The sequence below is a fragment of the Panulirus ornatus genome, chromosome 8 (assembly GCF_036320965.1).
Source record: "Panulirus ornatus isolate Po-2019 chromosome 8, ASM3632096v1, whole genome shotgun sequence".
Lineage (NCBI taxonomy): Eukaryota > Metazoa > Arthropoda > Malacostraca > Decapoda > Palinuridae > Panulirus > Panulirus ornatus.
Window position 1 is genome coordinate 32715728 of NC_092231.1, and position 16840 is coordinate 32732567.

A 16840-nucleotide genomic window follows, 5' to 3' on the forward strand; every position below is an offset into this window, starting at 1 on the left:
CCTGAAAAATTTGTGGGAGAATGTGATAAAAATTAAAGAAAGTAATTCGGGTTTAAATTTTGGGTAAAAACTGAAAGTTGATGGAGGAGATGGGTGATTATTGGTGATATGCCCCTGGGCATGAGAAGAAAATCATGAGAGGCAAGTTTTTGGGAGCAGCTAAATGATGAGTTAGTGGTTTTGATGCACAAGACCGGGTTTAGTGATGGGTGATTTGAATGCAAAGGTGATAATGGGGCATTGGGGGAATAATTGGTTACATGGGGTTTTTTCAGGTTATAAATGGAATGGTAAAGAGCTTGTAGTTTATGTGCTGAAAAAGGATAGTGAGGGGAATGCCTAGTTTAAAAAGGAGATATAAAAAGTATAGTATGAAATAGGAGAAGGGCCCAAGGGGCGATTGGATTTGTTTTTAATTGACGGGCGCGGAAAGAGGACTTTTGGTGTTAAGTGCTGAGAGGTGCAACTGGAGGGATATCTGATCATTATCTTGTGGAGGCTTAGGTGAAGATTTGCATGGGTTTTTTAGAAAAGAAGAGAGAATGTTGGGGTGAAGAGAGTGGTGAGAGTAAGTGAGCTTGGGAAGGAGACTTGTGTGAGGAAGTACCAGGAGAGACTGAGTACAGAATGGAAAAAGGTGAGAACAATGGAAGTAAGGGGAGTGGGGGAGGAATGGGATGTATTTAGGGAATCAGTGATGGAGTGCGCAAAAGATGGTTGTGGCATGAGAAGAGTGGGAGGTGGGTTGATTAGAAAGGGTAGTGAGTGGTGGGATGAAGAAGTAAGCTTATTAGTGAAAGAGAAGAAAGAGGCATTTGGACGATTTTTGCAGGGAAAAAATGCAATTGAGTGGGAGATGTATAAAAGAAAGAGACAGGAGGTCAAGAGAAAGGTGCAAGAGGTGAAAAAGAGGGCAAATGAGAGTTGAGGTGAGAGAGAATCATTAAATTTTAGGGAGAATAAAAAGATGTTCTGGAAGGAGGTAAAGAAAGTGCGTAAGACAAGGGAGCAAATGGGAACTTCAGTGAAGGGCGCTAATGCAGAGGTGATAACAAGTAGTGGTGATGTGAGAAGGAGATGGAGTGAGTATTTTGAAGGTTTGTTGAATGTGTTTGATGATAGAGTGGCAGATATAGGATGTTTTGGTCGAGGTGGTGTGCAAAGTGAGAGGGTTAGGGAAAATGATCTGGTAAACAGAGAAGAGGTAGTAAAAGCTTTGCGGAAGATGAAAGCCGGCAAGGCAGCAGGTTTGAAGGGTATTGCTGTGGAATCTGTCAAAAAAGGGGGTGACTGTATTGTTGACTGGTTGGTAAGGTTATTTAATGTATGTATGACTCATGGTGAGGTGCCTGAGGATTGGCGGAATGCGTGCATAGTGCCATTGTACAAAGGCAAAGGGGATAAGAGTGAGTGCTCAAATTACAGAGGTATAAGTTTGTTGAGTATTCCTGGTAAATTATATGGGAGGGTATTGACTGAGAGGGTGAAGGCATGTACAGAGCATCAGATTGGGGAAGAGCAGTGTGGTTTCAGAAGTGGTAGAGGATGTGTGGATCAGGTGTTTGCTTTAAAGTATGTATGTGAGAAATACTTAGAAAAGTAAATGGATTTGTATATAGCATTTATGGATTTGGAGAAGGCATATGATAGAGTTGATAGAGATGCTCTGTGGAAGGTATTAAGAATATATGGTGTGGGAGGCAAGTTGTTAGAAGCAGTGAAAAGTTTTTATCGAAGATGCAAGGCATGTGTACGTGTAGGAAGAGAGGAAAGTGATTGGTTCTCAGTGAATGTAGGTTTGCGGCAGGGGTGTGTGATGTCTCCATGGTTGTTTAATTTGTTTATGGATAGGGTTGTTAGGGAGGTGTATGCAAGAGTTTTGGAAAGAGGAGCAAGTATGGAGTCTTTTGTGGATGAGAGAGCTTGGGAAGTGAGTCAGTTGTTGTTCGCTGATGATACAGCGCTGGTGGCTGATTCATGTGAGAAACTACAGAAGCTGGTGACTGAGTTTGGTAAAGTGTGTGAAAGAAAAATGTTAAGAGTAAATGTGAATAAGAGCAAGGTTATAAGGTACAGTAGGGTTGAGGGTCAAGTCAATTGGGAGGTAAGTTTGAATGGAGAAAAACTGAAGGAAGTAAAGTGTTTTAGATATCTGGGAGTGGATCTGGCAGCGGATGGAACCATGGAAGCGGAAGTGGATCATAGGGTGGGGGAGGAGGCGAAAATCCTGGGAGCCTTGAAGAATGTGTGGAAGTCCTATACATTATCTCGGAAAGCAAAAATGGGTATTTTTGAAGGAATAGTGGTTCCAACAATGTTGTATGGTTGCGAGGCGTGGGCTATGGATAGAGTTGTGCGCAGGAGGATGGATGTGCTGGAAATGAGATGTTTGAGGACAATGTGTGGTGTGAGGTGGTTTTATCGAGAAAGTTACGTAAGGGTAAGAGAGATGTGTGGAAATAAAAAGAGCGTGGTTGAGAGAGCAGAAGAGGGTGTTTGGAAATGGTTTGGGCACATGGAGAGAATGAGTGAGGAAAGATTGACCAAGAGGATATATGTGTCGGAGGTGGAGGGAGCAAGGAGAAGAGGGAGACCAAATTGGAGGTTGAAAGATGGAGTGAAAAAGATTTTGTGTGATCGGGGCCTGAACATGCAGGAGGGTGAAAGGAGGGCAAGGAATAGAGTGAATTGGATCGATGTGGTATACCGGGGTTGACGTGCTGTCAGTGGATTGAATCAGGGCATGTGAAGCGTCTGGTGTAAACCATGGAAAGCTGTGTAGGTATGTATATTTGCGTGTGTGGACGTGTATGTATATACATGTGTATGGGGGTGGGTTGGGCCATTTCTTTCGTCTGTTTCCTTGCGTTACCTCGCAAACGCGGGAGACAGCGACGAAGCAAAAAAAAGAAAAATAAATAAATATATATATATATATATATATATATATATATATATATATATATATATATATATATATATATATATATATATATATATATTCCTTTGAGTCCACATACACAAGTACATGCATAAACGCCCAGACATGCACATATACATACCTATACATTTCAACGTATACACACATATACATACACAGACATATACATATATACACATGTACATATTCATACATGCTGCCTTTATCCTTTCCTGCCGCAAACCATCCACACATGAAATCGCACCCCCGTCCCCCCGCGTGCTCGCGAGGTAGCTCTAGGAAAAGGCAACAAGTCCACATTCGTTCACACTCAGTCTCTAGCTGTCATGTATAATGCATCGAATCCACAGCTCCCTTTCCACATCCATGCCCCACAAAACATTCCATGGTTTACCCCAGACGCTTCACATGCCCTGGTTCAATCCACTGACAGCACGCCGACCCCAGTATACCATATCGTTCCAATTCACTCTATTCCTTGCACGCTTTTCACCTTCCTGCATGTTCAGGCCCCGATCGCTCAAAATCTATTTTACTCCATCCTTCCACCTCCAATTTGGTCTCCCACTTATCGTTCCCTCCACCTCTGACACATACATCCTCTTTGTCAATCTTTCCTCACTCATTCTCTCCATGTAACCAAATCATTTCAATAACCCTCTTCTGCTCTCTCAACCACGCTGTGTTTTATCACCACACATCTCACTTACCCTTTCATTGTTTACTCGGTCAAACCACCTGACACCATATACTGTCCTCAAGTATCTCATTTCCAACACATCCACCCTCCTCCGCACAACGTTATCCATAGCTCACGTCTCGCAACCATATAACATTGTTGGAACCACGATTCCATCAAACATACCCATTTTCACTTTCCAAGAAAATGTTCTCGCCTTCCACACATTCTTCAACGCTCCCAGAACCTTCGCCCCGTCCCCCTCTCTGTAACTCACTTCCGCTTCCATGGTTCCATCCGCTGCCAGATCCACACCCATTACATCTAAAACACTTCACTTCCTCCAGTTTTTCTCCATTCAAACTTACTTCCCAGTTGACTTGTCCTTCAACCCTACTGTACCTAATAGCCTTGCTCTTATTCCCATCTACTCTCAGCTTTCTTTTTTCACACTCTTTATCCAAACTCAGTCACCAGCTTCTGCAGTTTCTCACACAAATCAGCTACCAGCGCTGTATCATCAGCGAACAACAAGTCATTCACTTCCCAAGCCCTCTCATCCACAACAGACTACATACAAGCCCCTCTCTCCAAAACTCTTGCCATCACCTCCCTAACAACCCCATCCATAAACAAATTAAACAACCATGGAGACATCACGCACCCCTGCCGCAAACCAACATTCCTGAGAACCAATCACTTTCCTCTCTTCCTACTCGTACACATGCCTTACATCCTCGATAAAAACTTTTCACTACTTCCAACAAATTGCCTCCTAGCCCATATACTCTTAATACCTTCCAAAGAACATCTCTATCAACTCTAGCATATGCCTTCTCCAGATCCATAAATGCTACATACAAATCCACTTGTTTTTCTACGTATTTCTCACATACATTCTTCAAAGCAAACACCTGACTCACACATCCTCTGCCACTTCAATAACCACACTGTTCTTCGCCAATCTGATGTTCTGTGCATGCCTTCACTCTCTCGATCAATATCCTCCCATATGATTTCCCAGAAATATTCAACAAACTTATACCTCTGTAATTCCTGCACTCACCTTTATCCCCTTTGCCTTTGTACAATGGCACTATGCATGCATTCCGCCAATCATTAGGCATTTCACCATGAGCCATACATACATTGAATATCCTCACCAACCTGTTAACAACACAGTCACCCCCTTTTTTGATATATTCCACTGCAATACCATCCAAACCCGCCGCCTTACCGGCTTTCATCATCAGCAAAGCTTTCACTACCTCTTCTCTGTTTACCAAACAATTCTCCCTGACCCTCTCACTTCGCACGCCACCTCGACTAAAACATCCTATATCTGCCACTCTATCATGTAACATATTAAACAAACCTTCAAAATACTCACTCCATCTCCTTCTCACATCACCACTACTTGTTATTACCTCTCCATTAGCCCGCTTCACCGATGTTCCCATTTGTTCTCTTGTCTTACGCACTTTATCTACCTCCTTCCTAAACATCTTTTTATTCTCCCCAAAATCTAATGATACTCTCTCACCCCAACTCTCATTTGCCCTCTTTTTCACCTCTTGCACCTTTCTCTTCACCTCCTGCTTGTTTCTTTTATACATTTCCCAGTCATTTGCACTATTTCCCTGAAAATCGTCCAAATGCCTCTCTCTTTTCTTTCACTAATAATCTTACTTTTTCATCCCACCACTCACTAACCTTTCTAATCTGCCCACCTCCCACGCTTCTTATGGATGTGGTTGTTAGGGAGGTGAGTGCAAGAGTTTTGGAGACAGGGGCAAGTATGCAGTCTGTTGTGGATGAGAGGACTTGGTAAATGAGTCAGTTGTTGTTAGCTGATAATACAGCGCTGGTGGCTGATTCGGATGAGAAACTGCAGAAGCTTGTGACTGAGTTTGGTAAAGTGCGTGAAAGAAGATAGCTGAGAGTAAATGTGAATAAGAGCAAGGTTATTAAGTACAGTAGGGTTGAAGGACAAGTCAATTGGGAAGTAAGGTTGAATGGAAAAAACTGGAGGAAGTGAAGTGTTTTAGATATCTGGGAGTGGATTTGGCAGCGGATGGAACCATGGAAGCAGAGGTGAGTGAATGAAAGAGCAGAAATTGGTTTGGTCACATGGAGAGAATGAGTGAGGAAAGATTGACAAAGAGGATATGTGTGTCAGAGGTGGAGGGAATGAGAAGTGGGAGACCAAACTGGGGGTGGAAGGATGGAGTGAAAAAGATTTTGAGCGATCGTGGCCTGAACATGCAGGAGGGTGAAAGGCCTGCATGGAATAAAATGAATTGGAACGATGTGGTATTACGGGGTCGACTTGCTGTCAGTGGATTGAACCATGGTATGTGAAGCTTCTGAGGCAAACCATGGAAAGATGTGTGGGGACTGGATGTAGAAAGGGAGCTGTGGTTTCGGTGCATTATACATGACAGCAAGAGACTGAGTGTGAATGAATGTGGCCTTCGTTGCCTTTTCCTGGCGCTACCTCACGCGCGTGCATGGGGAGTAGGGTGTCATTTCATGTGTGGCTGGGTGGTGACGGGAATGAATAAAGGGTATTCGAGTACATAGTGTTCAAATAGTTATTTCCTATTAGCCAGGCCCATAGCCTAGCGGTAGATTCCCGCCTGTTGCACAGGGGTCCCGGGTTCGATCCTGGCCGTTGGAGGTTTGTATGTTCTATGAAGGTGCACGTTCCTCTGCACTTTGTTCGAATATATATATATATATATATATATATATATATATATATATATATATATATATATATATATATATATATATATATATATATATATATATATATATATATATATATATATATATATATATATGTAAGGCATGTGTACGTGTAGGAAGAGAGGAAAGTGATTGGTTCTCAGTGAATGTAGGTTTGCGGCAGGGGTGTGTGATGTCTCCATGGTTGTTTAATTTGTTTATGGATGGGGTTGTTAGGGAGGTAAATGCAAGAGTCTTGGAAAGAGGGGCAAGTATGAAGTCTGTTGGGGATGAGAGAGCTTGGGAAGTGAGTCAGTTGTTGTTCGCTGATGACACAGCGCTGGTGGCTGATTCATGTGAGAAACTGCAGAAGCTGGTGACTGAGTTTGGTAAAGTGTGTGGAAGAAGAAAGTTAAGAGTAAATGTGAATAAGAGCAAGGTTATTAGGTACAGTAGGGTTGAGGGTCAAGTCAATTGGGAGGTGAGTTTGAATGGAGAAAAACTGGAGGAAGTGAAGTGTTTTAGATATCTGGGAGTGGACCTGGCAGCGGATGGAACCATGGAAGCGGAAGTGGATCATAGGGTGGGGGAGGGGGCGAAAATTCTGGGGGCCTTGAAGAATGTGTGGAAGTCGAGAACATTATCTCAGAAAGCAAAAATGGGTATGTTTGAAGGAATAGTGGTTCCAACAATGTTGTATGGTTGCGAGGCGTGGGCTATGGATAGAGTTGTGCGCAGGAGGATGGATGTGCTGGAAATGAGATGTTTGAGGACAATGTGTGGTGTGAGGTGGTTTGATCGAGTGAGTAACGTAAGGGTAAGAGAGATGTGTGCAAATAAAAAGAGCGTGGTTGAGAGAGCAGAAGAGGGTGTTTTGAAGTGGTTTGGGCACATGGAGAGGATGAGTGAGGAAAGATTGACCAAGAGGATATATGTGTCGGAGGTGGAGGGAACAAGGAGAAGAGGGAGACCAAATTGGAGGTGGAAAGATGGAGTGAAAAAGATTTTGTGTGATCGGGGCCTGAACATGCAGGAGGGTGAAAGGAGGGCAAGGAACAGAGTGAATTGGAGCGATGTGGTATACCGGGGCTGACGTGCTGTCAGTGGATTGAATCAAGGCATGTGAAGCGTCTGGGGTAAACCGTGGAAAGCTGTGTAGGTATGTATATTTGCATGTGTGGACGTATGTATATACATGTGTATGGGGGGGGTTGGGCCATTTCTTTCGTCTGTTTCCTTGCGCTACCTCGCAAACGCGGGAGACAGCGACAAAGTATAAAAAAAAGAAATATATATATATATATATATATATATATATATATATATATATATATATATATATATATATATATATTATCATCATCAACTGCCGTCTCCGGCGTTAGCAAGGCAGCGCAAGGAAACAGACGAGGAATGGCCCAACAGACCCACATACGCATGTATATAGATAAACGCACACACACACACACACGTATACATACCTATACATTTCACTGTATACATACATATGCATACAGAGACATATACATATATTCACATGTACATAGTCATACTTGCTGCCTTCATCCATTCCTGTCACCACCCCACCACACACGATAAAGCATCCCCAACCCCCCCCCCCCATCCCCACCCCACCTCAAGCGATGTAGCGCCAGGAACTGACAAAAAAATGCCACATTCGTTCACACTCAGTCGCTAGCTGTCATGCGTACTGCATCGAAACTACAGCTCCCTTTCCACATCCAGGCCCCACACACATTTCCATGGTTTACCCAAGAAGCTTCACATGCCCTGGTTCAATCCATTGACAGCACGTCGACCCCGGTATGCCACATCGTTCCAATTCACTCTATTCCTTGCACGTCTTTCACCCTCCTGCATGTTCAGGGCCCCAATCCTGAAAATCTTTTTCACTCCATCCTTCCACCTCCGATTTGGTCTCCCGCTACTCCTTCCCTTTACCTCTGAAACATATATTCTCTCCATGTGTCCAAACCATTTCAACACGCCCTTTTCTGCTCTCTCAATCACACTCTTTTTATTACCGCACATCTCTCTTACCCTTCTATTACTTACTCGACCAAACCACCTCACACCACATATTGTACTCAGACATTTCATTTCCAACACATCCACCCTCCTCCACACAACCCTATCTATAGCCCATGCCTCGCAACCATAAAAAGATTCTTGGAACCACTATTCCTTCAAACATACCCATTTTGCTCCCCGAGATAACGTTTTCGCCTTCCAAACATTCTTCAACGGTCCCAGAACCTTCGCCCTCTCCCCAATCCTGTGACTCACTTCCACTTCCATGGTTCCATTCGCTGCTAAGTCCACTCCCACATACCTAAAACCCATCACTTCCTTTAATTTATCTCCATTCAAACTCACCTCCCAAATAACTTGTCCCTCAACCCTATTGAACCTAATAACATTTACTCTTAACTTTCTTCTGTCGCACTCTTTACCAAACTCAGTCACCAACTTTTGCAGTCTCTCACCCGAGTCAGCCACCAGCGATGTGTCATCAGCGAACAACAACTGACTAACTTCCAAGGCCCTCTCGTCCAAAACTCTTGCATTCACCTCCTTAACCATCCAATCCATAAACAAATTAAACAAACATGGAGACATCACACACACCCTTGTCGCAAACCGACATTCACTGGGAACCAATCACTTTCCTGTATTTCTACTCGTACACATGCATTACATCATTGGTAAAACCTTTTCACTGCTTCTAGCAACTTACCTCATACACCATATACTCTTCAAACCTTCCACAAAGCATCTCTATCAACCCGATCATATGCCTTTTCCAGATCCGTAAATTCTACGCTCAAATGCACCTGTTTTTCTAAGTATTTCTCACATACATTATTCAAAGCAGACATCTGATCCACACATCCTCTACCACTTCTGAAATCACACTGCTCTTCCCCAGTCTGATGCTCTGTACATACCTTTACCCTCTTAATCAACACCCTCCCATGTATTTTCCTAGGAATACTCAGCAAACTTATGCCTCTGTAATTTGAACACTCACCTTTATCCCCTTTGCCTTTGTACAATGGCACTATGCATGCATTACGCCAAGCCTCAGGCACTTCACCATGATTCATACATACATTGAATATCCTTACCAACCAATCAAGAATACAGTCACCCCCTTTTTTTAACAAATTCCATTGCAATAACATCCAAACCTGCAGTCTTGCCGGCTTTCATTTTCCGCAAGGCTTTCACTCTCTTCTCTCTTCAAGAAAGCATTCTCCCTGGCCCACTCACTTTGCACTCCACTCTGACCAAAACACCCTATATCTGCCACTCTTTCAAACACATTCAACAAACCTTCAAAATATTCACTCCATCTCCTTCTCACTTCATCACTTCTTGCTATTACCTCCCCATTTGCCCCCTTCATCGATGTTCCCATTTGTTCTCTTGTCTTACGCACTTTATTTACCTCCTTCCAAAACATCATTTTATCCTCCCTAAAACTCTTTTTCATATACATTCACCATTTCCAGAATTATATATACTATCCCTAGAAATCCTCCCCTTCAGTTCTTACTTTTCCAAAAGAAGTAACAAAGAAGAGAGCCAAGTGAGGATTTTTCCTTCTTAGGCTTAGTCCTCTGTGTTAAGAACAGAGGACTAAGCCTAAGAAGGAAAAATCCTCACTTGGCTCTCTTCTTTGTTACTTCTTTTGGAAAAGTAAGAACTGAAGGGGAGGATTTCTAGGGATAGTATATATATATATATATATATATATATATATATATATATATATATATATATATATATATATATATATATATATATATATATATATATATATATATATATATATATATATATATATATATATATATATATATATATATATATATAAATATATATATATATATATATATATGTATATATATATATATATATATATATATATATATATATATATATATATATATATATATATATATATATATATATATATATATATATATATATATATATATATATATATATCCCTGGGGATAGGGGAGAAAGAATACTTCCCACGCATTCCTCACGTGTCGTAGAAGGCGACTAAAGGGGACAGGAGCGGGGGGGCTGGAACCCCCCCCCCCCCCCTGTATTTTAACTTTCTAAAAGGAGAAACAGAAGGAGTCACGCGGGGAGTGCTCATCCTCCTCGAAGGCTCAGATTGGAGTGTCTAAATGTGTGTGGATGTAACCAAGAAGTGAAAAAAGGAGAGGTAGGTAGTATGTTTGAGGAAACGAACCTGGATGTTTTGGCTCTAAGTGAAACGAAGCTAAAGGGTAAAGGGGAAGAGTGGTTTGGGAATGTCTTGGGCGTAAAGTCAGGGGTTAGTGAGAGGACAAGAGCAAGGGAAGGAGTAGCACTACTCCTGAAACAGGATATCATAATATCATAATGCCTGACGTCTGCCCTTCAGACACATGTGGAGGTCGCTTATAATGGCGGATGTGTGTGTGTGTGTGTGTGTGTGTGTGTGTGTGTGTGTGTGTGTGTGGCCGCCTATGGCTCCTGGTAAATGTGGCATGATTACTGGAATATTGTCAGGGGAAACTGTAATAAACGAAAGGTTGTTTACCGTCGCTAGCGCTTTCGGTTAGGGTCGACGAGAAGCCGAGCCAAGAGGCCATGGCGTCTAGCAGTCGGACGCTGATGCCGTCGAGGGTGTGGTCAGGACGCAGGAGGACCATGGGCGTGTCGTCGCGGTCGCTAGAGACGTTGATCGTGATCTGACCCATGTTAGAGAACCGGTCCAACAGCAGGTCGCGCCAGCTCACGAAGGTCAGGGGATCCCACACTCCCAGGTCAACCAGCTGCTTGCCGGAGGAGTAGGGTAGGAAAGTCCACACCCGGTAATCAGGCGCCTGCCATAATGATTATTATTTTTGTTTTATAAGTAACTGCATCAGTGTCGGGAACAGTGCGACCACAACAGCAACAATAGTGTCACTTACCAGCGTCAGATTGTCTTAACTCTGTGTCAGGAATACAACAACAACATCAGTAGTTGTATGATTGTAACAAAATAAATCATTCTTAAAGGACTTGAATCATAATACACAACCATCAGTTACTTATATGAGCGTCAGATTGTTTATATCACCGTCAGATGATATATGCTAACGTCAGTTTTTCTTACACTAGCGTCAGATTATCTTTACCTGCTTTAGATTATAGTTATCTATACAGCATCATATTATATATACTAGCGTCAGATTATCTTATACCAGCGTCAGATTATCTTATACCAGCGTCAGATTATCTTTACCTGCCTTAGATTACAGTTATTTATACAGCATCATATTATATATACTAGCGTCAGATTATCTTATACCAGCGTCAGATTATGTTTCCATGTGGAACATTTTCTCAGCTCGATCCTCCCTTGTTATACTACCGACTGCCGGAATGTTAAAGTCGTATTGATTACATTATTTTGTTCCCTTTGAGTTCTTCAGGTGTGAGAGGGGCACAGTCATACCGTACTAACTAGTAAATTACATGGAAGGCAGTTAAGTTTGTAGGCTACATATTTAGTCCACAGTGACGTTCATACTGCTAAACTAATCGTACACTCACACTAGCACATATTGTCTCATAAGTTATCTAACTACAGTCATACTAGTGAGGTGTAGATATACACACACACGTCTAGTTGAATTCAGTCTTACTTTTTCTAGGATGGACGTCTCCGCTGCGCTCACACACACACACACACACACACACACACACACACACACACACACACACACACACACAAAAGCCATGCCAGGTACCCATATTATCGACCTAAGGGAGGATGTCCAGCTGGTTGGTGTATGCATGACGGCCAGTAACGCTAACTGCTACACGACGTAGGTCCAGTAGTGCAGTGTGTGTCCATCAGACGGTCCATCCAAGGTATCCTACCTTGTGTGTGTGGGTCGTGATGGGGGCTTGACACAGGAGGGCCACGTCCCTGGCGTGTGTCAGGAGGGGCGCCCTCAGAGTCTTGGCAGGGTCACACTGCGCCACAGCCATTACCACAACCACAGCTCGCAGCGACCGTCGCCCCGGAGGATACCACAGTGACCGTGATGTTCTAACATCTGCCACCACCATCACCAGCACACCTGCAGGGGAGAGTCCACAGTAGTCTTGATGTTGTAACATCTACCACACCATCACTAGCACATCTGCAGGGGAAATTCCACATTAGTCTTGATGTTGTAACATCTGCCACCACCATTACCAGCTCACCTGCAGAAGAGAGTCCACCACTACCATCACCATTACCGCCACCATTACCACTACCACCACCAACATCATCATCACTACCATTACCACCATTGCCACCACCGCCGTTGCGACCAGCATCATTACTACCATCATCACCACCACCATCACCATCACAGCTACCACCACCACCATAACCATCATCAATATCACCACCAGCACCATCATCATCAGTTTGCCAGCCTCCAATACCATCATCATTATCACCATCACCATCATCATCAGTTTGCCAGCCTCCAGTACCATCATCATTATCATCACCACCATCATCATCATCACTACCACCACCACCATTATCACAATTATTGCAACCACACCACCACTTCCATCAATAAACCATTATCACCGCCATCATTTTAACCTCTACCGCCACCACCACCAACACCACTTCCACTACCACTACCATCATCATCATTACCATCATCATCATCATCATCACCAACACCACCATCATCACCACCATCATCACACCATCATCATGAACACAACCACAATCATCACCACTACCAACACCATCATCACCACCGTTACCTTAACAACCACTATCTATCACCACCACCACCATCTCCATCATCAGCACCATCATTTCCATCACCACCACCACGACCGTCACCACTACCATCACCATCACCATCGTCGTCACAAAAGTCATCACTGTTACCATCATCACTCATACGATCATCGCCACCACCACCCCTATAACTCCACCATCATCACCACCAACGCAACCATCATTATCACCACTATCAGCTCACTACCACCACCACCATCAGGACCACCACTATTATTAAGAACCCCGTCACTAATAAAACCATTACCATCATCCTTACCATCACCACCATCATCATCACCACCATCATCATCACCACCACCACCACCACCATCACTACCCTCATCTTTATCACCACAACCACCACCACCACTAATATCATCACTGCCGCCATTATCTACACCATTATTTCCATTGTTACTACTACCAACAACATCATCACCACCACTACACCCTCCACCACCATCACCACTACCCTCATTATCATCACCACCACCACCATCACCACTACCATCAGCCCATCATCACAACTACCATGACCACCACCAAAACCGTCACCATCACTATCACCACCACCACCCCTTTAATACCACCACCATCACCACAGTCAATACCACCACCATCATCACAAATGCCAGTCACCACCATTATCACCACCATTATCATCACCACCATTATCATCACCGACATCACCATCACCGCTACCACCACCACCAACATAGTCATCCCCAGCAACATCGCCACCATCACCACTACCACCATCACCCTTTTCATAATCATCATCACCACCACTACCACCACCATCATCACAACAACCACCACCACCATTATTACATCTACCATTATCACCACCATCACAACTACCATAATCACCACCACCACCACCACCACAGCCGACGCCGCCCTTTTCACCAGTATTAACATCATTACCACCACCAGCGCCACCATCACCATTAATACCATCGTCACTGCCATCAATACCACCACCACCACACCATCTTCAGCATCATGACCACCACCACCACCACCACCATCTCCATTACCGCCACCACCACCATCGCCATTACCACCACCACCACTATGGCATCACCAACAACACCATCATCATCATCACCACTACCACCACCACCACCAACAGCAACAACACCATCACCACCACCACCTTTTTCATAATCATCATCTTCACCACAACTACCATCACCATCATCACAACGACGAAGACCCCTAGCATCACCACAACTACCATTATCACCACCGCCACCAACACCACCAACAACACCATCACCGCCTCTGCCATTATTTACACCAGTGGTAACATCATCACCATCACTAGCACCACTAGCACCACCATCACCATCAACACCATCATCACCGCCATCAATACAACTACCACCACCACCACCATCACCACCACACCATCATCGCCACCATCATGATCACCACCACCACCACCGTTACCTAAATGATCATCTCCACTACCACCCTCACCATCAACATTACCATCATCAGCACTAATATCATCATCATCATCATCGTCATCATCACAGAAATCATCACCACCACCACCATCACCACCATATCATTATCAACAATATCATCACCATCACCATCACCATTATCTACACCACTACCACCATCACACCACTTCCATAATCACTAACAACACCACCGCATCATTCATCATCACCACAAACAGTACCACCACCACCACCACCAACACACCATCACAACCACCATCATATTCATAACCGACAACTACTATCATCATCATCGTCAGCATTGTCATCATTATCCTCATTAGCACCACCACAACCATCACCAACGCCACCACCGCCACCATCATCATCGTCATCATCATCATCATCATCAATGTCACTACCACCACCACCACCAACACCACCACTACCACCACCACTTCCACCATCATCAATGTCACTACCACCACCACCACCAACACCACCACTACCACCACCACTTCCACCATCATCATCATCACCACCACCACCACCATCATCATCACAACCACAGTGCCACCACCACCAAAACCACCACCAATTCTTCATGATCATCACCATTATCTATTACCACCACCTTCATCACAATGACGACCACCACCACCCTATCACCGCAACTAACATTGACACCGCCACCATCATCAATACCATCATCATCATCACACCACCACCACCACCACCATAGTTTTCACCCATAGCGTCACCACCATCATGATTTCCAACAGCACCATCAGCACCATATCACCACTAGCACTACTAGCACCATCACCACCATCATCACCTTTACCATCATAAGCACTACAATTATCATCACCACCACCATCACCACTACCGTCACCACCATCACAACCACCATTAGCACCATCATCACCATTATCATCACCACCACCACCACCATCATCATTACCAACACCACCACCACCATCATTGTAGGAATGGTGCAACATAGGAGCAGGTGAAGACGTGATACGGAGTTTAAACAAACAAGATACCCAATGGAGCGTGTTGATCGCCAGAATGACGCTCGTTCAAAACAGAAGGGAGACGAGCGTAATACATTACATATCAACATTACATGTAGGGATACACGAGACAGGGCATACATAAGGATACATAACGTAAATATCTTCCATTTCCCTCCCAGGGGAGTCCAAACTGGGAGGAATTAAACATTCAGACGTTGCACAGGATTACGTCTACGGGAACTACGTTTAGGTGATGTGGAGGGCAGGGAAAAACCAACCTTATGCTCGTCTTTCACACGGGCTGTTGTCGTCCCTTCTCGCTGGCATGTGAGGGGGAGGCGGTCGGGCTTGGGATGATAGTACTGACTGACAAGGTCGTGGGGTTGGTGGTGAGGGGAATGTGATGTTGCCTCAGAAAACGGCGGTTTCTCCAACTCACCTTACCACTGAGCTTGATGTGGTAGTCCGGATGGCGACTGATAGTACCTACGATTGTCCCACTACTTCGTGACAGCATTCTGTATGCGGACAGGTTCACCAAGCTTGAGAGGGGCAGGGAACGGGCGGTGTTATTATGGTACTCCGCCTTCTGCTGCAGTATGAGCTGTCGCGCATCATACTCGTCCGCTGCGACCTGCCACTCGGGAGCGAAGGAGCAGCTGTGCGTTGGCATGATTGTACGCAACTGGTGACTGAGGTGGATCTGAGCGGGTGACCAGCCATCTGGGTGGTGGGTGTTGTGTATCTCCATCAGTCTTGATGATGAGGTGCTTCACCTGCTTCACACAGACCTCAGCATGACTGCTGGCTTGCGGGTAACGTGGTCATGAGACGTGGTGAGTCACCTCCAACGCTTGAGAAAGGCACGATATTCGGAGCTGGAGAACTGAAGTCCACCGTCCGTGCGGAGACGGACAAGTCTGCCCACGTTCACTAAGATCGTACTGACCAACGTGTGGCCATCCAGACAGACAATCGGCATACAGCAGACATTCCTTTTCTGCGTGCGATAACGGGTCAGCAAAGACGTCCTCAAAAGATTGGGTTGGGGGTGGATCACACATCAACGCCTCCGTGGGATAACTTGCGATAACGGCGTCGTGGAGCTGAAGGTAGGTGTCATCCTAAGCAGAGGCTGTA